The following is a 9,105-nucleotide window of genomic DNA, read 5'->3' on the forward strand; positions in this document are numbered from 1 at the left end:
TTGTGTTGCACATGTGGAGCTAATATAATGCTGTATGTCAATTATACCTCAATTTTTTTTAAAGGGATCATAGATCTAAATGTAAACCTAAAACTACACAGCATCTAGAAGAAAGCATAGGAAAAAATCTTTGTGGCCCTGGGTAACACAGCACATCAAAGATTTCTTAGCTCAAACACCAAAAGGATAAGCCATAAAGATCAAATAGATAAATTGGGCTTCATCAAAATTAAACACTTCTCCTCTTTGAACGATACTTTTAAGAAAATACAACAAGCCACACACCAGGAGAAAATACTTGTGAAGCATATGTCTGATATCCAGAATAAATAAAGAACTCTCAAAACTCAACAGTAAGAAAACAAACAACCCAATTTTTAAAAATATGAGCAAAACATTTGAACGGACTCTTAACTAAAGAAGATGTACAGATGGCAAATAAGCACATGAAGAGATGCTCCACATCATTAGTCATTAGGGAAATGCTAATTAAAAGCACAATGAGACACTGTTACCCGCCCAGTAAGATGGCTTCAATTAAAAAGAATGACCATGGTAAGTGTTGGTGGAGATGTGGAGGAACTAGAACCTCATGTTGGTGAAGTCAAACATATACTTACCATACGATCCAGCCGTTCCACGTTGTTTACCCAAGAAAAAAAAGGAAATATATATCCATACAAAGAACTATACATAAATGTTCACAGCAGCTTTGCTTATAATAGCCCAAAACTGGAAACAAAGCAAATGGCCATCAATAAGTGAATGGATGAACAAAGTGTGGCATATCTATCTGATGGAATGCGAGTTAGCAGCAAAAAGGAATGTTGTGTATACAAACAGCACCATGGCTGAATCTCAAAATAACTGTGCCTTTTGAATGAAGCAAGACAAAAGAGTATATGCTACATGATGCTATTTATATGGAACTCTAGAAATGCAAACTAATCTATAATCCCACAAACGTGATCAGTGGTTGCTTGGTGGGGAGGTGGGAAATAGACATGAAGAAATGTTTGTGGGTGACAAGTATGTCCACTACTTTTATTTGGTGACGGGTTTCATGAGAGAATGCCTATGCCAAAATTTAGCAAACTACACACTTTAAGTACATGTAGCTTATTGTATGGCAATATGTATATCAAAAAAGCTGTAAAAAGGAAAAAAGATAATGAATTCATAAAGGACAACTGCTATAACCAGTACAATTCACTTCAGATCGTTTTTATTTTAACTTTTATTTTTAAATAATTTTACACTTACAGAAGAATTGCAAAGACAGCACAGATAGTTTCCAAATACCCTTCCCCCAGCTCCCCTGATGTTAACAACTTACATAAGCTGGCACAGTTATCCAAAGGCACACAATTCCACCACTCCCTCTTCTCCCTCTCCGGGGCAGCCTGCTGCGGTCCAACAGACCAGTCCTCTCCAGTAACAAGGTCTAGGTCCTAATCTCGGCTCCAGCTTTATGCCTGCCACTCCGTATGCAATCAACACTCCACACTCTGGACAGCCCACCGTGTCCACCCCCAGCCCTATCGCTCGTTAGCTCCAGATCCTACAGCTAACCGCATCCTACATGTCTCCCTAGCTGTCTCACAGATGCCTCAAAAGCAGCATGACTACAATTGAATGCATAATTGTCCCTGCACCCCAAAAATCCTTTTCCTTCTCTGGTCTTGAACTCAGCAAATGGCACCTATCACTCATCAGACTTCTCAAAGTCTTCTCCGACTCGTCCCTCTCTCTCTTAGGGTCCCAAAAGAGTAAGACACCATTCAAGTTCTGTTAACTCTTCCTCCACGTGTCGCTCAGACCCCACCACTTAGGCCCCATCTCCACTGTCCACATCTTTATTCAGGCCCTGATGTCAACTCCCTTTGGGCTGTCAGAAGAGGCCTTAAAAACACTCCTGTACTTCCAGCCTTTCCCCCTGACTCTGCTGCTTAGGATGATCTTTCTAAAATGCCCAATGCCTTAACTTCCTTCTTCCTAAAGACCACAGTGATTTCCAAATGCCCATAGAGTGACATTCTGGCTTCAGGTATGACATTCAAGTTCCTTTTATTTTATTTTTTTTTAAATGTTTTATTCATTTTTGAGACAGAGAGAGACAGAGCATGAGCAGGGGAGGGGCAGAGAGAGAAGGAAACACAGAATCTGAAGCAGACTCCAGGCTCTGAGCTGTCAGCACAGAGCCCGACGCGGGGCTTGAACTCACAAACCGCAAGATCATGACCTGAGCCGAAGTCAGACGCCCAACCGACCGAGCCACCCAGGCGCCCTCAAGTTCCTTTTAAAACACCCTTCGAGGGCACCTGGGTGGCTCAGTCGGCTGAGCGTCCGACTTCATCTCAGGTCATGATCTCGCGGTTGGTGAGTTTGAGCCCCGCGTCGGGCTCTGTGCTGACAGCTCAGAGCCTGGAGCCTGCTTTGGATTCTGTGTCTGCCTCTCTCTCTCTGCCCCTCCCTCATTCACTCTCTGTCCTTCAAAAATAAACATTAAAAAAATTTTTTTAATAAAAATAAAAATAAATAAATAAATAAATAAATAAATAAAACAGCCTTCAACATCCTGTCTTGACTATCAGCCAGCCAGTTCACTCCTTGGAGGAGTCATCAAATGAAATGGAATTCTTCCCCCTCCCAAGCCCACCAGGCATTCTCATGCCTTTTCCCCTGTTGTTCCCTCGCCTAGAAGGGTTTTTTTTTTCCCCACCTTCCCCACTAGCAAACTCCTACCCAAGGTGCAGCTCTATTTTTACCCTCAGAATGAGCCTTCTCAGAAATAATAGGAAGAACTGTAAGTCCCCCTTTGTGTACAGCCAGAGCCCATCATACATACTTTAGACGCTACTTTCTGTGTCTTTCTCCACAATATGTGAAAGCCCACAGAGCAAAGATTGATTTGTACTTATCTCGTTCCCTCACACAAGCACAGGACTGGGGACCTTACAGACACATTGATGGCTGCATGAATGGATAAAGAGGTAAGCAGATGTATGATTCAGGAATGGGCAGAGAGAAAAGGAGACTGATAGAAAGATGAACAGACAATGGCTGGCTGGCTGGCTGGATAGATGAAGAGATCATAAGCACTTGAAGGGCAGAGATTGTTTCTTATTCATTTGCACAGCACCTAGAATAGGGCCAGATGGTCAACATATGTTGCTGAAGGAATGAAGTTGAAGCACCAGGTTATTCTGGTAAAGTTTCAGACTAAGAGTCAGAAGACGTGATTTCCATCTCTGTCCATATTAAGTGATGTGTATGAATGTTAGCAAGTTAACAAAACACCTTCAATTTACTCTTCCGTAAAATGGGTAGACTGGATTCAACGATTTCTAAGGTCTTTTCCAAACACTCTCTGTTCCATGACTTAAAGCTGCCCAAATCCAAGATAAGGCTATGGGATAGGAGCAGGAGCCACATTTAAGCGAATATGTGTTTATTTACAGCTTGTCCTAATGCAGAGCCGATTCCAGATCCCTGCCAACAATGGAGAGAAAAGTTAACACACTCCAGATGAGATTCTGTTCAAACTGTCTGGCTGAGAGCCTTTTTATGGAAATGAAAGACAGGCTGATAGTAGAGCCCGAGGGGTAATTAAGAGTGAAACATGAACCTCTGTGAGGGTGTACCCTCCTCAAGTTGAAAGGAAGGAGGGAAGGGCCAGGCTACACAAAGCCTCCCAAGGCCCTGGCTGATAGCCAAATGCACCCTATCCAGAAGGACGGTTGTTTGTTCACAGAGCACGTGGCCTGTCCTCCCAGAGTCGCACCTGGACTCCTAACATGCTCTGGAGTAGTAATTGTGCTGAGAACACATCTATCATTAGTTACAGACTGCTATGTGCCAAGCTATGTGCCAGACTGCTATGTGTCTGTATGTCACCTCATCACTTCTCCCAACGACCCTGGGAGGCAGGAACGATGATCCTCACTCATGGAGGAGGAAAGCGTAGCCAGTAAGTGGCAGATTGAGAACTTGAACCCAGAGGACTTTGGCTGCCTGTCTGTTGGACAGCTGCCCTGGAACTGGTCAGGTAACAATGCAGAGACTTCAGACTTCATGCCACGCCAAACTGCAGGGACACCCTCTGGAGCTTGCCTGATCCCTCTACAATGTGCTTTCCCACTGATTCAGGCCTACAATGTTGATCCATCACTCTCGCTTTGTAGATGGGACACTGAGAGGCAGACTGACAGGTGAGTGAGCCGGCCATGGTCACACAACTTGTGAATGGTGAAACTATGATTCCCTCACAGGGAACTGGAGTCCCAGGCCAGAGCTCTTAGCCAGTGGATTATTCTCTTCCCACATAGTAGCTGTAGTGGACATCTGTGGATTTTGCCTAAACATCTATTCTACCTACCTCTGGTAACAGCATCTGAATTTCTTTCTTCACATTCACACCCCACCATCTACTACCTCAATTCATGTTATTTGGGCAGAACTATATGCCCTATACTTTCCCAATTCCATGCAGGGTGAGTAGATGATCCCCTTGGCCCCAGTGAATGCATGTGACCAAAGATGTCCAGTGAGACTAAGTCCCATGACATTAGAGCAAGCCATTGAAAACAAGGCACCCTCTTCCTACTGGGATTTCTGAGCTGGTAAAAGGGAAGCCAGAAGCTCCTGGGGGGAACCTGAGGCATTGCAAAGGGACAGACTGTCACAGATTGAAGCCAACACAGAAAAAGGCAAGGAGAAGAGATGGGAAGAGACAATTTCCTAAGGACCTCTTTTGAGACTGGATCCAGTCACACCTGAATATATTCCAGGTACGTGAGCCACTGAGTCACCTTTCTACTTAAACCAGTCAGGATCAATTGTCTCTCACATGTATCTTAACAGGCTCTGAGTCAATATGGCCCCTTCATCACACTGAACTATCATCAGTTGCGTCCTTGGCTGTTGACTGGTTAGACCCAGGTCACTTAAGGGCAGGGACTAAGTCAAGGCCACTGTGTCTCAGTACGTGACTCCAGGCATGCCTGATGAATATTTATTGAATGAATGAATATCCAACTTGACTTGATGATCCTTTGTGAAGCTGGAGGCATACTGGGCCCAAGAAGACTGAATTCTCTGGCCTCTCTTCCCTCCTCCTCCACCCATCTTTAAAGGTCTAATACAAAGGCTGTCTTCTCTGAAACTGGCCCACCCCAGTGGGCCACCCCACTCCAAAAGTTCTCTTACTCACATCAGGACCTCCATGGAATGTTGTTGCCTTGTGCAGTAATGAGCGCCCATGCCTGACGTCTCCACCAGACTGAGAAGCCTAAAATGGAACCATTTATATACCAAGCTAGCACCTGGCACCGTCCAGAGCTCAGAAAATATTTCCTGAATCCAAGGGCTCATCTCATTCAATAAACATACGCCAACCCCTAGTATATGCCAGGCGCCAAGATAACAGAGGTGAAGACAGCATGACGGTTAAAAATAATGACAATAATAAGAGCTAACACTTAGAGTTATTTTTATGTTTTAAGTTTACTTATTTTGAGAGAGAGAGAGACAGAGAGAGAGGGAGAGTGAGTCTGAGTGGGGGGAGGGGCAGAGAGAGAAGGAAAGAGAATCCCAAGCATGCTCCATGCTGTCAGCACAGAGCCCGACGAACTGTGAGATCATGACCTGAGCGAAAACCAAGAGTCAGATGCTTAACTGACTGAGCCACTCAGGCGCCCCTAGTGAGTTATTTGTACCAGGCACTGATCTAAGCCTTTTGCATGTATTAACTCATTTAACCCTCAGAGCACACTAGTGGGGTAGCTACTATTATCTTCTCCCATTTTACAAGTGAGGAAAATGAGGCCCAGATGCCAAAGAATTTGCGCAACGTCACAGAGCCAGTAGGTGGCAGAGTCAGGATTTGAACCCAGGTAATCTGGTTCCAGATCCATACTTTTAATTGGTCTACTATAATATGGGATCATGAGTACTTAGTAGGCTGTTCTGTCATCAGGCTGGCCTTCTCCTTCCTATTGTCTGTATACCCCACTTTGGAAGGAGCTAAAATAGAACTGCCCATACCCAATATTGCTGACAGAAAGACTTAGATTCTGGAGTGAGACACATAGGTCTGAATTTCCAATAGCACCATCCTTTGGCCCAATGCATCCCACTGTAACCTCTCCAAGTCCGTTTCTTCAGGATTAATTAATAATGCGTCATGGGCAGTTAAGAGGGTGAAGAGAGCAAATACAGGAATATCACTTAGCACAATCAGTAAGAGCAGGTAGCTGTCACTGGTACTTTTATTATTCTTGTAGAATAAAGCAACTCATCAAAGTACAGGGCTTGGCACAAGGTATACCATCAAATAGTATAAATGTGCGTCTCGTCTTTTTCCTTCCGTCACCACACTCTATGACCTTGAAAGAGCACTCACACTTCTCTGAAATGACTCCCCCGGTGCTGTTTTACCAGGCCCCTAGAAAGCCCTGCTTCCAGCCAGCCTTCAAAATGGATTAAGGATTTGGAATTCCCTTTATTTCTCCACCCACAGGATCAAAGGGTGCAGGAGAGGGCTGGGGAGCGGGGGAGGAATGCAAGATGGAACAGGCCAGGTTCTGAACTGGCAGAAGGACAACTGTGGTTCATCCTAGGCTCTCCTGAGCTGCAGGGCCCAGGCCCCCATGTTCTGCTCTGCTTGTGCCCTTGAGAAATAAACACAGCTGCCAGAAAGCAGGACGCTTCGGTTATGGTTAATCCTCAGCCACAAGACAAGCAGGAACTCAGAGGTGCCCTGCGATTAGAAGTGTTTTCCAAAAAACGTCAGCAAACACAGCCAAGGAGGGAGAGGAGAGCACAATGCAAATACATAATTAGGCTTCAGAGCACGAAGAAAGGCTGAATGCACAGACCAGCGCCAATCTTCAGGACGCCCACCTCCCTCTGCGCGGCCTTGCCTCCACTGCCCTCTAGTGGCCAGAAAGGGACCAGCCCGCGGATTTAAAGCAAGTTCCCAGTGAAGAAAGGAGGTGAAACCAGACTCTGATGAGAGAGGATCACAGGGCTTGGGGCTTCCCAGAGAAACCAGATCCCCTCCTCTCCATCACTCAGCCACTGGCCTTGTTCAGCCTCTCCTTCACCTCTCCCTGGCACTTCTGCAACAGCCTCCTCACTGGTTTTAATAAAAATAATAAACAGCCTAGTGAATGCTGACTTCAGGCACTGTGCTGAGCACTTACATTGTCTCATTGAATTCTTACAACATCTTTTGGGAGTGGGCAGTATCCCCCCCACCCCCCACCTACAGATGAGGAAACACACACAGGCTCACACGGGTCTGGGGACTTGGCCCAGGCCGCATGGCTAACTACAAAGTGGAAGATCTGGAGTTCATACCCAGCAGCACTCTGGGCTGGGCCCTGGTACCTATCCACTTCACCAGCAGCAGCAGCAGCAGCAGAAGCCCCCAGGAACCTGTTAGAACTTCAGGTTCTTAGGCCCCCAACCCCACTGCAGGTAACTAAAACTCTGAGGGCAAGACCTAGCAGTATTTGCTTTAACAAGCCCTCCAGAGGACTCCTCTGCATTACACCATGCTGCTTCCAGAAACATGCTGCTCCCTGAATCGTCAAGTCTCCATGCCACCCCAAATGGTCTTCCTAAAACACAACTCCCAGCTGCTTGAAGCCCTTAAAACCTCGCTGGCAGGCCTTAGGTCTAACTCTAAGGAGCTAGTGATTAGGTCCCTTCACAGCTGGCCCCAATCTACCTCTGTAGCCCCATTCTTGTCACCCCTTCCTTAAATCCAGAGAGGGGACATGAGAGGAAAGAGCCTAACACTGATCAAGCACTTTCTGTGTTGTGTGCAAGCTCTCCCCTAGTACTGAGCATACAGGATGACACTTAATTCCTCACCTGTAGGAAAGTCTAACTTGCCAGAAGGGGGAACCTGAAGCTCAGAGAGGTGACAAGACATGTCTTTGTTCACACAGCCAGCAAGTGGCAAGGCCCAGGTAAGAGCCTGGCACTATCTGACACCACAGACCCAGCACTTCCCACCCAGATGGGACCAAACTGGTTAGGAAGCTGGGCTGAGGCCCCATGCTGTAGGCTCTGAAGTCTGAATGAGTATAGGCTTCCCATACAAGTTCTCGTCTTTATTTGATGGAGTCACCAGGCCAAAGTCCACCTAATTCTACCCAAAATTCCATGGGAAAATCCCAGTCTTTAACTACCTCTCTGTGACTCTAATAATAGTGGGACAGGAGCTTAGAGAGGCCAAAGCCCTAATAGGACCCTTACATAACCAGACCCAGAGGAGATGAGTTGTCATGACAAAGCACAACAGTCCAAAGCTTGGGTGAACCCTCTCTCCTCAGCACAAGGACTACTAAAGGAAAGCCCATCTCTCCACAGTCCCCCACTGCTGCCCAAGCTCCTTGTCAGTCACACCTGGCCAGGATGGTCCGTGTCTCCACGCCTTTGCCTATACTAGCCTGCGGCCTCAAACCTCCTCCATGGGCTGCCTGCCTGTTCCTACCCACTCTTCTAGGACCAAGCCAAGTCCTTTTTCAGGAATCCTTCTTCCTCTATACACCAAGGACTCCTGTGCCATTCCTGTGACACCACCCACCTTTCCACAGTCTGGAGAATCAGCAGGGACTAGGGCAGTGATTCCCAACCTAGCAGGATGTTAGAGTCCCCCGGGGAGTTTGGTTCAGGTAGGGCCTGAAAGGCATGTGGTTCCAGGGTGTGACCGACCTACTGGGAAGGACCTGGGCTTTGGAGCCTCACACAGAGGTTTTAATCCTGCTCCTCCACCTGAGAGCTGTACCGTTTAAGCAAGGAAACCAATCCTTCCAAGCTTGTTTCATATACTATGAACTGGGGCTATGCCGCCCACCTCTCTGGGTCACTGTGAGTGCTAAATGAGGACTTAACTTTCTCAGCCCCCCATGACCAGACTTCTTTCCCTCCTCTGCTCTACCCACAAACCCACCCTTCACAAAAGCAAGTACTGACAGCCTGGTGGGAATTCTGCCCAAACTGTTCACTACTTTCCCATCAGTCATCTATTTAATAAAATTTTACTGAGCATCTGATTGGTAGTATTGGGCACCTGCTAGAGATTGGGGATAT

This window comes from Panthera onca, chromosome A1, assembly GCF_046562875.1.
Source record: "Panthera onca isolate mPanOnc1 chromosome A1, mPanOnc1 haplotype 2, whole genome shotgun sequence".
NCBI classification, from domain to species: Eukaryota; Metazoa; Chordata; class Mammalia; order Carnivora; family Felidae; genus Panthera; species Panthera onca.